The sequence below is a fragment of the Spermophilus citellus genome (assembly GCF_964194105.1).
Source record: "Spermophilus citellus genome assembly, chromosome: 4".
Lineage (NCBI taxonomy): Eukaryota > Metazoa > Chordata > Mammalia > Rodentia > Sciuridae > Spermophilus > Spermophilus citellus.
In genome coordinates, this window is record NC_138185.1 from 1,780,785 (window position 1) to 1,794,243 (window position 13,459).

Genomic DNA, 13,459 nt, shown 5'->3' on the forward strand with positions numbered 1-13,459 from the left:
TCCCTGAAAAGAGTGTAACCCAACAGCTGCTGGTCCCCAGCCCAGTGCCTGTCCTCTCTCCGGCATAACAAAACCCTGAAGGGGGTGACATCCCCTTGTGCACCACCACCACGCGCCTGCTGGCCAGGTACACTCTGCAAGGCTGACTTCAGGAGTACCCGCAGGTCTTGGTCCGGCTCACCTGGGACCACCTGCCAGTCTTGGTCTGAACTCAGAACTCACTCAGTCTAAGGACACGTCCCTGCGTCCCAAACTCCGCTGCGGAGGGAAGGACCTCAGAAACCAGACTGCCGAGGCCCGCGCGGTACAAAGTTCTCAGCGGCCCGCGCGGCCAGCTCGGCCCCCGCCCGGCGGAAACAAAGCGGCGGCCCGGCGGCGCCTCGGGAGGCCGGGCCGGGACCGCGGGGCCGCCCAGCCGCTCCACCGGGCCCGGCCGGACCCCCGGACCCCTGGCTGCGGCGGGCGGGCCGGGCGGATGCGGCCCGGCGCCCGCAGGAGGCGGAGGCCGCAGCACCGTTCGAGGCCGCCGCCCAACTCGCGCGTCTCGGCGCCCGCGGCCCAGCCTGGGTCCACGGCGACCGCACTCACCCCGGCCCCGGCCCGGCCCGGCCCGGCCCGGCCCGCCGCACTCACCCCGGCGCCGTGCCCGCCCGCCGCCGAGCCGCGCCGCCGCCCCGCCCCCGCCTGCGGCCGCTGACACCGAGGCGGAAGTGAGGCCCGCCGCCCCGCGACAGGCAGCCCGCGCCGCCACTCGCCGCGCCCCGCGCCGCCGCGTCGGCCGCCGCCGGCCCAATCAGCGCCCGGCCCGAAGGCCGCGCCGGGGCCGAACCACACTGATCACGTCGCCGGGGCGGCCTCTCCCTCCGCCCCGCGAAGTCCCGCCCCCAGAAAGATTGACGGCATGAACAGCCAATAAGCGCATGGTCTAGGCGGGGTTATGCAAATATGGCCCCGAGAAGGGCGGGGGAGAAGGAGGGAGGGGCGTGGCCTCGGGAGAGGCGGGTTTGCAAACAGTGAGTAGGGTGGTCTTGGCATGGGCGCTGGGGCGACCGGAGGCCCCACCCCGGTTACAGACCCAGGGGATATTTCCCAGAGATGCTAGGCACCCAGAGAGTGCTGAATATCGTCCTTCTGCCTTTGCATGACGCTCCTCGCTCAATAAAATTCGACGCCTGTTTACCTCTCCATCTGCCACCCTAGCCATCTCACTCCCCTTAAAAAGCCTCCAGGCGCCCACTGGCCTGCGGCCCTTAGTTTCGCCCAGAAGCTCTGGATACACACCTGGAGCTTGTAGTCTTTCCAAAGCCTCTGAGCACCCAGTTTCCTTGGCAAACAGGGTCCCTGTACTTGAGTCATGGGTCTGGTTTGATGAGTAGAGTGAGGTTGACTAGGCTGGCTATGAACTGCTTAGGGGTGGGCATGTGGCCTTGTTCTGGCCCAGGAGGCTCAGTGGCAGAGAATTCAGACCAGAGGGGGACTGAAGCCAAGTGGCTCTCATCTGCCTACAGACCTCTGCAGAACCCAGTTATGTGAAAGAAAGATTTGCGTCTGGGGCGACTGATGGAGGTGTGTGCCGGAGGAGCATGGCACTTGAGATGCATGGGCCAACAGCACCCAGTGCCTGGAGCAGCACAGGAGTGTGTACCATTCAGTGACCTGAAAAACTGCATGTGATTTTCTGCTACAGCCACTTTGAGGTGGAGCCAAAAGGGTACTGGGCCCCTGCAACCACAAGACCCTGGATGAGTCAACCATGGTCCCACAGCTCATTCTGAAGGCCCTGCTCAGTGCTGCCTCTTTCACTGCCTCTGGCAAGGGGGGTTCTCACACAGGTCTCCCCTAGCAGGACTGAGGAGCTCAAGGCAGGGCAGATCTTGCAGACTGTGGCCCTGTGGCAGACACACACCCTTGTAAATACTGGGGCCTCGATGGGCGGCAGGGCCCAGGCCGCCTCTCTGGCTCTACATCCCAGGGGCTGTCCCAGTGCACTGGTGGGTCCATTGTCAGCTAGGCTGCTAGGGACTAGGAAGGAGCCCCCTGCGTCCCTTCTGAAAAGAGAGATGGGAGGGCCTCTGAAACAAAGGCGTTGCCATGGTTACCCCTGAAGAGAGAAAGAAAGAGAGACAGAGAGAGAGAGAGAGAGAGAGAGAGAGAGACTGCAGCCTGCAGAGGGAAGGGTGCAGGCACAGCCCCCAAGCCAGGACAAGGACAGGCTGGTTGCTAAGGAGATGGCCAGGCTGACCAGGCTCCAGCTTCCCCACCAGCCTCCAAGCCCCTTCCCCTAAATCTCTAAGACTGACCCTTGCATAAGGACATGCTCCTAAAGGGCTCACCTGCCTGCCCACCCCTCCACCAGGAGTTCTAGTCGCCTCAGACAAATGTCTACGCAGCTGAGCCTGATCATCTCACCCCAGCTGTGGGGAAGGGTGGGCTCCGACCTCAGATGGCTTGGTGCAGGGATGGGTTCCCCCACTTTAACAGATCCATAGCTGGACCCCAAGGACTGGCTGCTGTGTAGCCAGGTTTGGGCGGGGGCAGCCCAGGTGAACACCCTCAGTCTGTGATGGGGGTGCTGGGAGCCAACTTTGGAGGGTGTTTTAGGGTCTTCACTGGTTCAAAGGCCAATTCCAGAAGCAAAATTCTCTAGGAATAGATGGAGGGAGTGGAAAGGACAGAGATGGCTGGGGATAATGCCAAGCAAGGGTGAAGGTAACAGAGGACAATGACAGCTGAATGCCCCGTGATTTATGTGCTTCATCTGGTTTCCCCTCGCAGCAGCCAGTTTGGTGGGCACTGCACTGTCACTGGGACCTCCTGGACCCACAATGAGGAAATGCCCTGCAGGCCCCAGGCATAGCACCCCCTGTGGGCCAGTTCCCATCCCCAGGCTGCTGGAGAGGCAGAGCCCTGCCCAGACCACACACCAGAGCCTGCACTTGAAGGAGATGCCCAGGCGTTCCCGCTGGGTTGGGGCTGCCTGGCCCACAGCAGGCCCACTGGCAGCCACTGGAAGGGCCTGGGAGTTGCTGGTCGGGGGGTCATTTGGAGCTTCTGTGCATGTAGTGGTCTGCTTAGGGGGTGTGCTCTCACCTGAAATGCTCTGAGACTAAGCCGAGTCTCAGAGCCCCATGCCCCACCCCCACACAGCATGGATGATCATCCAGTCAACATCAGTGTCCCAGCTTCTGAATTTGACCGTGACCATATGAGCAGACCTCTGCGGTCTTGAGAGGACACCGGGAGCCAAGCCAGGCCTGAGTGCTTAGCATGGAGTGTGGGGCTCTCTCACCCAATTCCCAGGATCCTCCCTCTGTCCTCTTAGCTAAGGAGGGGGGACCTGTCCCTTTTCCCTATCGTCAGTGGACACCATGCTTTACCCAGGGCCTGCTCCTGGCCTGCCCTTGGGTGCCCACTGTCCCTGTGGGCAGCCATAGCCTCTTAGGCACACAAGCCTGCGTCACCCTGCCTCCTGCCCTCTCCTGTGGGCAGGCAGAGAAGGTATGACAGCCCCCATTCTGGATGGGCAAACTGAGCCTCTGAAGGCTGAAGCAGCTTTCCAGAGTCAGGCTCCCAGCGGGCAGCAGAGCAGTCCTGCCCACAACCTGCTGCCCTCTGCCCCACATTCTCTTTCCTCCTCTCAGGCCTCTGGCCTGGATTCATCACCTTGTTTGGGCCTGGGCCCAGAGCAGCCCCATTAGACCCACTGGGGCTTAGTGATCAGGAAGGTGCTGCCCCCGTTGCGGCCCCACCCAGCCAGCTCCGCAGCCTGGCCCCAGCTCTGGCTCAGATCTTGGCAGAGCACTCTTCGCCACGCCCTTCTGGGGCATGCCCTAGAATATTCTCTATGGACACAGCCAGAGGAGGCCTGGCCGCGGGGGCCTGGCCTCAGCCTCACGTGGCTGGGGCAGATCCCTCCCACCCAGCTCTCAAGTCTGCGGCGTGACAGCTCAGCTCCCCTGTTGTCGGGAGGAGGGTATTTTTAGGCTTGAACCCGCCTCGTGAAGAGACAAGTTATCAATAGCAGCAGCAAAGGGCTTCTTCTTGTTCTTTTTCCCCCCATGTATTTGGGACCTGAACAATCTGCACCCATTAAATTCTGCCAAAAGAAAAAAAAAATGGTGTTCCTCTTATAAACTTTTTACCCCACAGCTTCCTCCCTGCTTCGGCTTTGAGAGCCAACTCTTTCTGGGGTCACTCCCACCCTGCTCCCCTCTCTGCAGGTGACGTTGAGGTCAGTCTGCTCCGTGATGCCAGCCGTCCCCACAGAGAGTGAGGGAGGCGAGCAGCCAGGCCCCAGATTACACTTTCATAGTGGACGTGGGCCATCACTTCTGAGCTCCATGGTGGCCCTTGCATTTGTTTGGGGCTGGCTCTGTGCCAGCCCTGTTGCCCATGGTGAGGAAGCCCTTCGCAGTCCCAGGGGCTCGCTGGTCGCTCTTCAGGTTTCTAGAGGAAAGGGCTCCACAGTCAAGGGGTGGAAAACTGGAAACAGAGCTCCCAGGCCCCTTCCCGCCCTGGCAGGTGGGATGCCTGGGCGCCCGGTGCAGACCCTGGAACTGGGAGCCTTTCCCAGGAGTCTCTTGCAAGAGCTGGAGGGAGTGGCCTCTGGCTTTCTGGATGGCAGTTTGGGGCCAAATGTCTCCTCGCCCTTCAGGGTTAGAGCTCCGTTTCTGAGAAAGCCCAGAATAACAGGCTCCCGTGAAATAGAAATGCGCTCTCTCCTGTGACCAGGGCCCGAGGCGACCCGGCCAGCGGGTGCTGTGAGTCCTCAGAGGCCAGGTCCCACCTGACAGCTCTCTCCCAGGGCTTCCTTTCATCTTGGGTGTCACCTCCTGCCATCTGGCCAGAGGAGGAAGGAAAAGATGAGTCAGCTTCCTCTGAGGACCCATCCCCAAAGGTGCACCAGGCACTTCTCCTCGCATGTCGCAGGCCACAGCCTAGTCCCAGGCCCTCTGGGCAGGACGGCCACGTTTTAGCTGCATGTGTTGTGCCCTGTCTGAAACAAGCTCAGAGGAGATTACGGATGGCTACTGGTCACAGGGCCTGCCTGCTGGCCTCACCCAAGAGAGACTGCTGGCACCCCCAGGGCCCAGCAGCCAGGCCTGTGGACAGCTCCCAGCATTCCTCAGACCCAGAAACGTGGACCCCTCTGGGGTGAGTGACCACACTGTCAGGCCACGCTGGATGCAACGTCCCTGGTATGTTGTCCATCTTGGCCTGTGCCCTGAGCCCCAGTGGGCTGCTAGGCCAGCAGACTTTCCTCTCTTTCTGGCCCCCCTAACTGATGGAAAGCGTTCCCTGCTTCTTCCCTCGGTACCTACTGAGCACCAGCCACATGCTGGCCCTGTAGTGGGCTCTGTGTGCCACCATGAGCGCAGCATGGGCCCCAGAGGACAGTGGCCGCTCTGGTCCCCCTCTCTGCTCCCTTCCTGGGGCCCACGTGGGGCAGGAAGGGTGTGCACACACCCATGTGCGGGGGACCGGTAGCGGGAGGAGAGACAGCTGGGCTGGGTTACATTTAGCTTGCTGAGAGCCAAGTGCGTTGGCCAGAGCCACTGGCTAGACCTGGGTGCCAGGGAAGCTGCGGCAGGGGGTAGGAGGGAAAGGTTTAAACAAGCCTGGGGAGCCCAGATGGGGAGCGAGGTGGTGTCTGGGACAAAGAGCAGCACTTTTTTCTCTTCCCGGGAGCAGCCCGGGCCAGCAGAGAGGGCTGGTTTGTCACAGCCACCCGACTTCTGTTCCTGGCCCCAGCACAACAGGTGGAGCTGAGGCCCAGGTATGACACAGCCAGGTACTGGGGGGCCTCCTGGGAGCCCACCCCCAGGAGGAGGCCAGGGGAGGGGAGTGAAAACAGCAGGGCACAGTATGCCAGGCCACTCACAGCACAGGGCAGGGAGCCCCACCCTGCCCTATGGCTCACAGAGGAGAGGGCGGGGTGACCCTTGGGCACTGTCCCTGATGGGAGGCTCCCGTGGGCACAGGACCTGCACCACCCTTGAGGCCCAAGCTCAATTGACTGCTCTGCTGTTGCCATCTGGAAATGCCTCACCATCTGGGACAAGAGACCACACTCTCCTTCCCCAGTGGGCCCAGCAGGGTCCATGGGTGTCCCGAGGAAGGAGGATGTGGTGTGGGAAGCAGGCCCACGGGCGCTGCCCGTCCAGAGTCATGTGCAGCCGACCAGGTGACTCCATCCCCTCCAGGGGTGATGACAGCCCAGGCCAGCCGGCTGGTCTGCTCTGAGAAAGAGATGAAGGCTTGATAAAGGTCTTGGTGTTGGGCACGTTGCTGGCACGGCCCAAGCCGGGGAAGACAGCCAGCCAGGAGCCCCAGGCCCAGCGCTGCAGAGACCTTCAGGGCCAGTCCTTCTAAGGCCCTCTGGGGCCCGAAGCTAGCCCAGTGCCTCCCCTGCTCACTAGCCTTAGGAGAGAGATGGGAGGGCTTCTGAGCACCCACCTGAGTTACACATAGTAGGTGCTCAATAAGTATGCCCGGTGTCTGCAGGAGGGTGTGCAAGCCAGTTGGCAGAGGCTGGGGGTCATGCGTAGAGCCCCCGTGGGTCAAGGCCCTGCTGGTTGCTCATGGAGGGCTGGGCAGGCCCCCAGCTCCTGTGCCTCCGTTTCCTTGGGCTTTGAGAGGAGTCGAAGCCTCAGAGCACCACATGCCCCTGCCACGAGCACCTAGTGCTGGGCCCAGCGCCCACCCCATACTCCAGGAGCCACCTGAGTCCTCCCCATATGCAGGTGACCCCCCTCTGCTCCAGACAGGGCGACACAGGCTCTGAGGCCAGCAGTGGGCTCCTGGACCAGCCTGCCTGGAGGGGAAGCCTCGGCCAGTGGCCTGGCAGATGCACACCAAGGCGTCCATACACGGGGAGGCTGGCCAGCCATCAGGCCACCACAGGGCACCCAAGCCGGGCTCACCCTACAGGATGGCATCCAGGCGAGTCACTCAAGATTTCGTCCCTGGTTCATCCAGGGTCACCAGTGCACAGACGGAAATGGAGCCTGGGAGCAGCCGCCTCCTACGGAAGCGCATTCTCACTGTGGCCCCCCAGCTCTGCTGTCCAGCTGGGCACACCCAGGAAGGGATAGTCGGGACATGCCGGAGAGGTGGGCCCAGGCGGCGCTCGGAAAGGAGTGTGAGGGGAGGTCGGGGGCTGGAGGGGCAGGCTGTGGCAAGGTGGGCAGGGGACACACTGTGGCAGTAAGCACTCTGGTGGCACAGATGCCCTCCCTGGGGACATGGGGATGGTGCCCCTGAAGAAGGTGGGCTCGGCCTGGGCAGGAGCCTGGGCTGCCTCGTCCTCAGTCAAGACCCAGCACTGCTGGTTTGTGCCGGAGACCACTGTGGCCAGAGGGTCCCACTGGAAGTGGGCAGCACAAACCTAAAGACCCTGGGCCATGTGGGGCCAGAGGCGCTGCTCCCAGCTGCCCTTTCCATCCTGCTGCCCGCACCCCAGGGCAGCCCTGGAAGAGACCTGCGGCCTGGATCCCTGCTGTCCAGCTGTGTGTTCAGGTGAGTGCTGTGTGAGTGGCGTACGTGTATGTCCAGCAGGGACCAGACTCCTGCCCGGACCCAGGCTCGGCTTTGGCCGTCTCCTGAATCTAGAGAGCGGGGCCTGTCCCTGCAGGGTCATGGGACAGTGAACTCCTCCACGTGTCCTCCCATCCTGGTGTCATCGGACACTCACAGACACACTTGCGTGAGCACACTCACATGCACGATACGTAGACACGCCCAGAGACACGCAGACAAAACCCAGCGACACCAGACCTGTGCACGACGTGCACACCTTGCCCGCCCCTGTGAGCTGCCCAGGCCCTTCCTCCTGAGGACCCTGTGGCCTCAGTCTCATTAGCCGGGTTCAGCAGACCCAGAACTGAGCGCAGGTGGGCTCACTCCCCATTCCCCAATGCTGGGTGTAAACAGAGGGCCACTGCCCATGAGGGACCCAGCTGCCCCTCGCCAGAGGCGGCTCTGAGCCCGCTTGACTGGGCTCACCCTGCTGCAGCCCCCGCACACCACTGAAGGCTGGTGCCCCAGGTTTGCCCAGGTGGGATGGACAGACCTGGAGGAACCCCAAGCTTCAGGGAGGGGCTGAGAGGCAGGTGCTGGGTGGTGCTGAACCTGGGGAGCGTGTGTCTGGGATGGGGTGTGAGGGCACAGGGTGCGAGGAAGGAGGTGGGCACCCAGATCCCACCAGCCCTCAGGTGCCAGGCCCAGGCAGGAGCTGTTGGCCCCAGGTTCACCCCACAGCCACCAGAGGCAGCAGCCAGACAAGGGAGCCAGCAACACAGCAGTCACAGTCCCCTAGGGTGGCCCCAGAGAGTCACACAGGGCCCTGCCCTAAACAGACCACCCTCTGGGGAAGAGGGTCAGCAGGGTGTGGCTGCCCTGCCCAGAACCTCAGCTGCCTGAGAGGGCCTCGCCTGCCCATGAGTGGAGCAGCCTGGCCCACATGGACCCCTGCCTAGCCTGCCCAGCCTGCCCAACCTGCCCAAGCTGCCCAGCCTGCCCAGCCTTGCACCCCTGGCCGGGGTCAGCAGAATGGACCAAGGCCGACAGGCCCTGTCCACGTCATGCATTGTCATCGGTGCTGGCCCAGCTGGTCACTGCAGGAAGGCCAAGCAGGCAGCAGGGGACAGAACACAGAAAACCAGAAGGAGGCCAGGTGAAACCTGGTGCAGTGGTCACTCCTGTCATCCGGCTCGGGCGGCTGAGGCTGGAGGACGCAAGCTCGAGGCCAGCCTGGGCAACTCAGCCAGACCCTATCTCAAAATAAACATAAAGAGAACTGAGGACACAGCTTGGTAACAGGGGCCTGGGTTCCATCCCCAGCACCAGGAGGGGAGAAAGGAGGCCGGGAGGGGCTGGGGAAGGCCAGCCGGGCTGTGGTCAGGCCGGTGCACTGTGAAGAGGCTCTGGTGGAGGATGGTGCACAGAGGGACACCCTCTGGAGAGCTGGAACCTCCGGAGCCATCCCCCAGCCAGGAGTCCAGACTAAGGAGTGACCCAGGCCCCACCTGCCAGGGCCCAGGCCCAGGGCAGGGAGGGACTCCTCACAGATGCCAGCCAGGGTATGGGGTGGACAGAGCTGGGCACCCAGCACTGAGACCGTAACTCCCCCTCCCCAGGGCTAGGCCTTTGATCAGAGTAGAATGTCCCCACCTCTGGCCGGGCCTACTGCCCCCCCAGAGGTTTGACATCTGCCACCAGGGCCCAGCAGGGGCAAGCCCTAGTCCAAAGACCCCAGAGAGGGCCCCCGGCAGAGCCGGCCTGCATCTCGGTAGGAAGGCCCCGCCGCCCCCAGGGCGATGGACTCCTGGGCTGAGGCCGGAGCCCCGACAACGGGGATGGGGGCTCCTCCAGTCCCAGTCAGCCCACAGGCAACAGCCCCCCACCCAGCTGCCCGGTCTAGAGCGGCGTGGGCTGGGCAGGAGCCGCCGTCCCTTTCCCGTTTCTCCAGAGCGAGCCTGAACGAGGCTGTCCACTCATTCCTCCAGCAAATACCCACTGGCCATCCCTGGAGGTGCGTGCCCCAGGCCAGAGGACATCAGGGAGCAGGTGCCGTCCCTCTGGCTCCTCCAGCAGCTTCTCGGGAGCTGTCCACCCACCCCCTGGACAGACCTGGGTCCTCAGGTCCTCCTCCAGGGAGCCCTCCTGGCATCGCCTCCTGTGTACTGGCCATAGGAGGCTTCAGGCCTGCTCAGTCCACTTCTCTAGGTGCTCCAAGCTCTCCAGACACTCTGCCTGGGCAGTGCGGTTCCCCGACCCTCCGCCTCTTCTCCCCTGAGTGGAGACCCATCCCCCAGGACCAGGCGGAGAAGCCAAGCATGACCTGGGCCCCATTTTCTGAGGACCACTGACACAGCCTGTGGGCTGGGGTGATCCTGCCTCTTAGGCTGGCCACGTTGGGAGCAGGGAGCAGACTCAAAGGAAACTGTGAGCTTGCTTCCTGGAGTGGTCAGGGCCTCCGGGGCCAGGCTCAGCGGCTCTGGGGTGAGCGAGCTGCTCCCCGCCTCGCTCTCGTCTTCCTTGTCCCCCAGGTCTCCTCTGTGCTGTGCGCACGGCAGTCAGGCGAAGAGACGCGCACAGGTAAGGCCACTCTGCAGGGCAGCTACCACCACGCCCCGTGGAGCCTGAGCAGCATGGGCCCAGACCACATCCTGCAGGCCAGGACACAGCTCCTCAGGGGCCACCAGTGAAAGGCCCTGGGGGACAGGAACCCGCTAGTGTTTGGAGGGCCATGGCTGCCCCTGGACCACCCCTCCCACCACTCCTCCAACCCCGCAGTGGGCATGGGATTCCAGGACGCCCTCCCACACTGCTGCAAGTCCAGCCGTCAAGACCGCCACAGCCAGGCCAGTGCAAGGGCTCACGTCCCTGCTGGGTGTGGAGAAAGGGACAGGGAGCAGCCTGGAGCTTCAGGAAGAGATCTCAGGGACAAGTTCCCTGAGAAGGAAGCAAACACGGAGAAAGATGGCCTGGGGGGAACTCATCTGTGAGCACCTGGATACAACTGTGTCTGAAGCTCATCTCCCCGAGGCTTCTCAGTCCTGGGCCACAGTAAAAGCTTCTTTTCACCAGGTGAGGTAATCCTAGCAGCTTGGGAGGTTGAGACAGGAGGATCGTGAGTTCAAAGCCAGCCCCAGCAACTTAGCAAGGTGCTAAGCAACTTAAATAAAATACAAAAAAGGGCTGGGGATGTGGCTCAGTGGTTGAGTGCCCCTGAGTTCAATCCCTGGTACCAAAAAAAAAAAAAAAAAAAAAAAAAAGAAAAGGAAAGAAAGAAAGAAGAAAAATCTTCTTTTCCTCAAGGCTTTCTTGAGTTGGTTTCTGTCACCTACAGAAACAAACAACAGCCACGCCACCCTGGACTGTCAGTCCCTGCTCCTTCCCGACACCTGGGTCCTGGGCCTGATGTACATGGCCTCCAAGGCCAGGAGAGTCAGACCCAGTTTCATTCCAAATCAGTGGCCTCAGACACCATTTTTATCACACTGGGCCCTGAGCTCATCGGGATGCACCCAGAGCTGGCTCAGAATGTCACGGGGCGGGGGGTGGGGTGGGGAGAAGACAAGGAACAAAAAAAGAAAAAATCTGCATTCCCATATTCAAATGAGCTTCTGCAGGAGAGGGAGCAGACAGCAGTCCCTCTGCAACCGCGGCAGGCCCTGGACCCAGACCTGACGCCGGCCTGGCCCTCCCTGGCAGGCCGCTGGCTCTCGGCGGGCCCTGCTCCCTCATTATTTCCCATTAGTGAGCCATGTCCTCCACAGTGGGGCAGAGCTCCATGGGGCCAGGGCACTAGCTGGCCCTCCCTGAAGGCAGCAAGGTCTTTGCTGATGTCTCTAGAGAAGCTGGGGGCAGAGCCGTCACCGTGGGAGGGCACCAGGGCCTGGGTCCACCCAGCTGGGCTCCACCGCGGCCCTTGCAGCCTCTCCCCTCATGTGCAGCTCCAGTTCAGCCTCCACACACTCAAAGCACAGCGTCCTGTTGCCCACATGCTTCGGGTCATTCACCCCAACCATCTTGGTAGGGTTTCAGCCTAAAGCCATGGAGTGGGGACCCCTCTTCTCTCAGCTCCTGCAGATCACATGCCAGGTGTGGCAGGTCCTCAGCTGCACTGCCCACTCCTCCGCCTGGTTCGGGCCCTCTGTCCCACAGCAGCCAGGGGTCCTGTGAAAAGCCTCGCAAACCCTCCAGAGTCCCCACCCCACCCCGGGGGAGAGCCTCACCATGGCATGAGCTGCCCCTCGCCCCCCGCTCTCTGCTCCACTCACGCGGCCTCCCTGTGTGTAGAAGAGCCAGACACCCTCCGACCTTGTCCCTCCCACCTGCTGCCCCCTCTCTCCCTCCCTGTCCAGCTCTCTGCCCAGGGGTCTCTTTCTCAGTGGAGGCTCCCTGACCCCTTAACTCTCAGAACCGGACCCAGGTCAATGTGGGCCTCCCAGAGGCAGGTGCAAGATGGGCCTGGAAGCGCAGAGCTTGCTGAGGATGCCTGGGAAGGGAGGGGGCAGGGAGCAGGACAGTGACCCAGGCCTCCCCTGCCCCCTCCCTGCTGCCACCCTGCAGGTGGGGTGATGCTCCTAGCTAGGGTCTAAGCCCTGGCCCTGTGCCTCTGCAGGCTCTACCGTCCATTCTCAGAAACGGCCAGGCAGGAGCGTACCTCAGAGCCCAAGTGGGCCCTGGATCCCACTCTTACCCTGCCATGCCCACTGGGAGGCAGCAGCCCTTCTCCTCGTGCTGGTCATGGCCACTTACCCCCATCTTCTTGTCTGCTGGTCCCTGGGCCCAAAGAACTCAACCTGCTTGCAAGGTGGACTCCTGTCTCCCCACCCCACCCCTGAGTGTATGGTCCCTCGGGGGACAAGGGCCTCTAACCCTGCAGAGCCCATAGCTTCAGAACAAATTCCCAGTAGGTCATGAGAGGGACGCTGCTGGGGCTCTCCTGCCATGGCTCCTGGATCCCAGGCACTTACGCCAAAGCTCTTGTCAGAGAAAGGTCTCTGATGGCCACATGTGTCATCCCAGCAATGAGGGGCAGAGGCAGGAGAATCAAAGTTCCAGGCCAGCCGGGCAACTGAGGAGGACCTTGCCTCAAGATAAATCATGAAAAGTAGCTCAGTGACAGAGCCCCCGGGCTCAGTCCCCAGGACCAGACAGGAAAAGAAGGCTCTGGGATTCATGGTCCGTGTCCTCTCAGGCAGTGTCCACCCTCACAGGTGTTGTCTGTGGGGGGCTCTCCCTGCATCCTATGAGGCCAACTGCTCAAGGTGCTGGGGCCAGTGCTGGGGGGGGAGGCACGTGACCACTGAGCCACGTCCCCAGCCCTATTTTGTACTTTATTTACAGACAGGGCCTCACTGAGTTGCTCAGCACCTCGCTGTTGCTGAGGCTGGCTTTGAACTCACGATCCTCCTGCCTCAGCCTCCCGAGCTGCTGGGATTAAGAGTGTGCACCCAGCACCTGGCTCCTGCCCTTCTTTCACTAGGAAGTGGGCCCCTGGCTGGGTGCTGTTGTGTGTGGAATCTCTGGCCTCTGGACCAGAGCTCTCTATGCCTCAGCATCGTGGGGCAGGCACCGTGGCACAGGGCAGACCCACACCTGGAGCCAGCACTAGCCTTGTGAGAATCAGGCCAGCGCAGCCCATGTAGACAGGCTGTGTCAGGTGTTCTCCTGGAGGAGGTGCCCTTTGGAAGCTCAGGGTGATGGTCAGACTGATGGTCCGACACTCAGGGGCAGCAGAAGTAGTGGGACTCAGCAGGTGGGACTCTGGACTCCTGGCCCCCTAAAGCCTTTGGGGTGGCACTACAGCCAGGCCATCGTGTTTTCTGGACTGGCTGATGGCACCCCTTGGTGCATTCTGATGGGTGTTTGCACATGACACAAAATCATATGCTTGTGCCCACAGCCACATGACAGCCCCACGGCTGTGACCCAGAGCCCTCGGTCT

At 62.1% G+C, this 13,459-nt stretch overlaps 1 protein-coding gene across 5 annotated transcripts in view; it reads right to left on the reverse strand.

Moving 5' to 3' along the window:
• The window catches only part of OSBPL2 (oxysterol binding protein like 2), a 34,757-nt gene extending 33,968 nt beyond the window's left edge, over window positions 1–789 (reverse strand). For 2 of the 5 annotated variants that reach the window (XM_081289199.1, XM_081289195.1), the window contains exon 1: window positions 634–789. The gene's annotated coding sequence lies outside the window, so the exon portion shown is untranslated. The other 3 variants (XM_081289196.1, XM_081289198.1, XM_081289197.1) reach the window with 3 other exon arrangements.
• Between the last annotated feature and the right edge of the window lie 12,670 nt (window positions 790–13,459).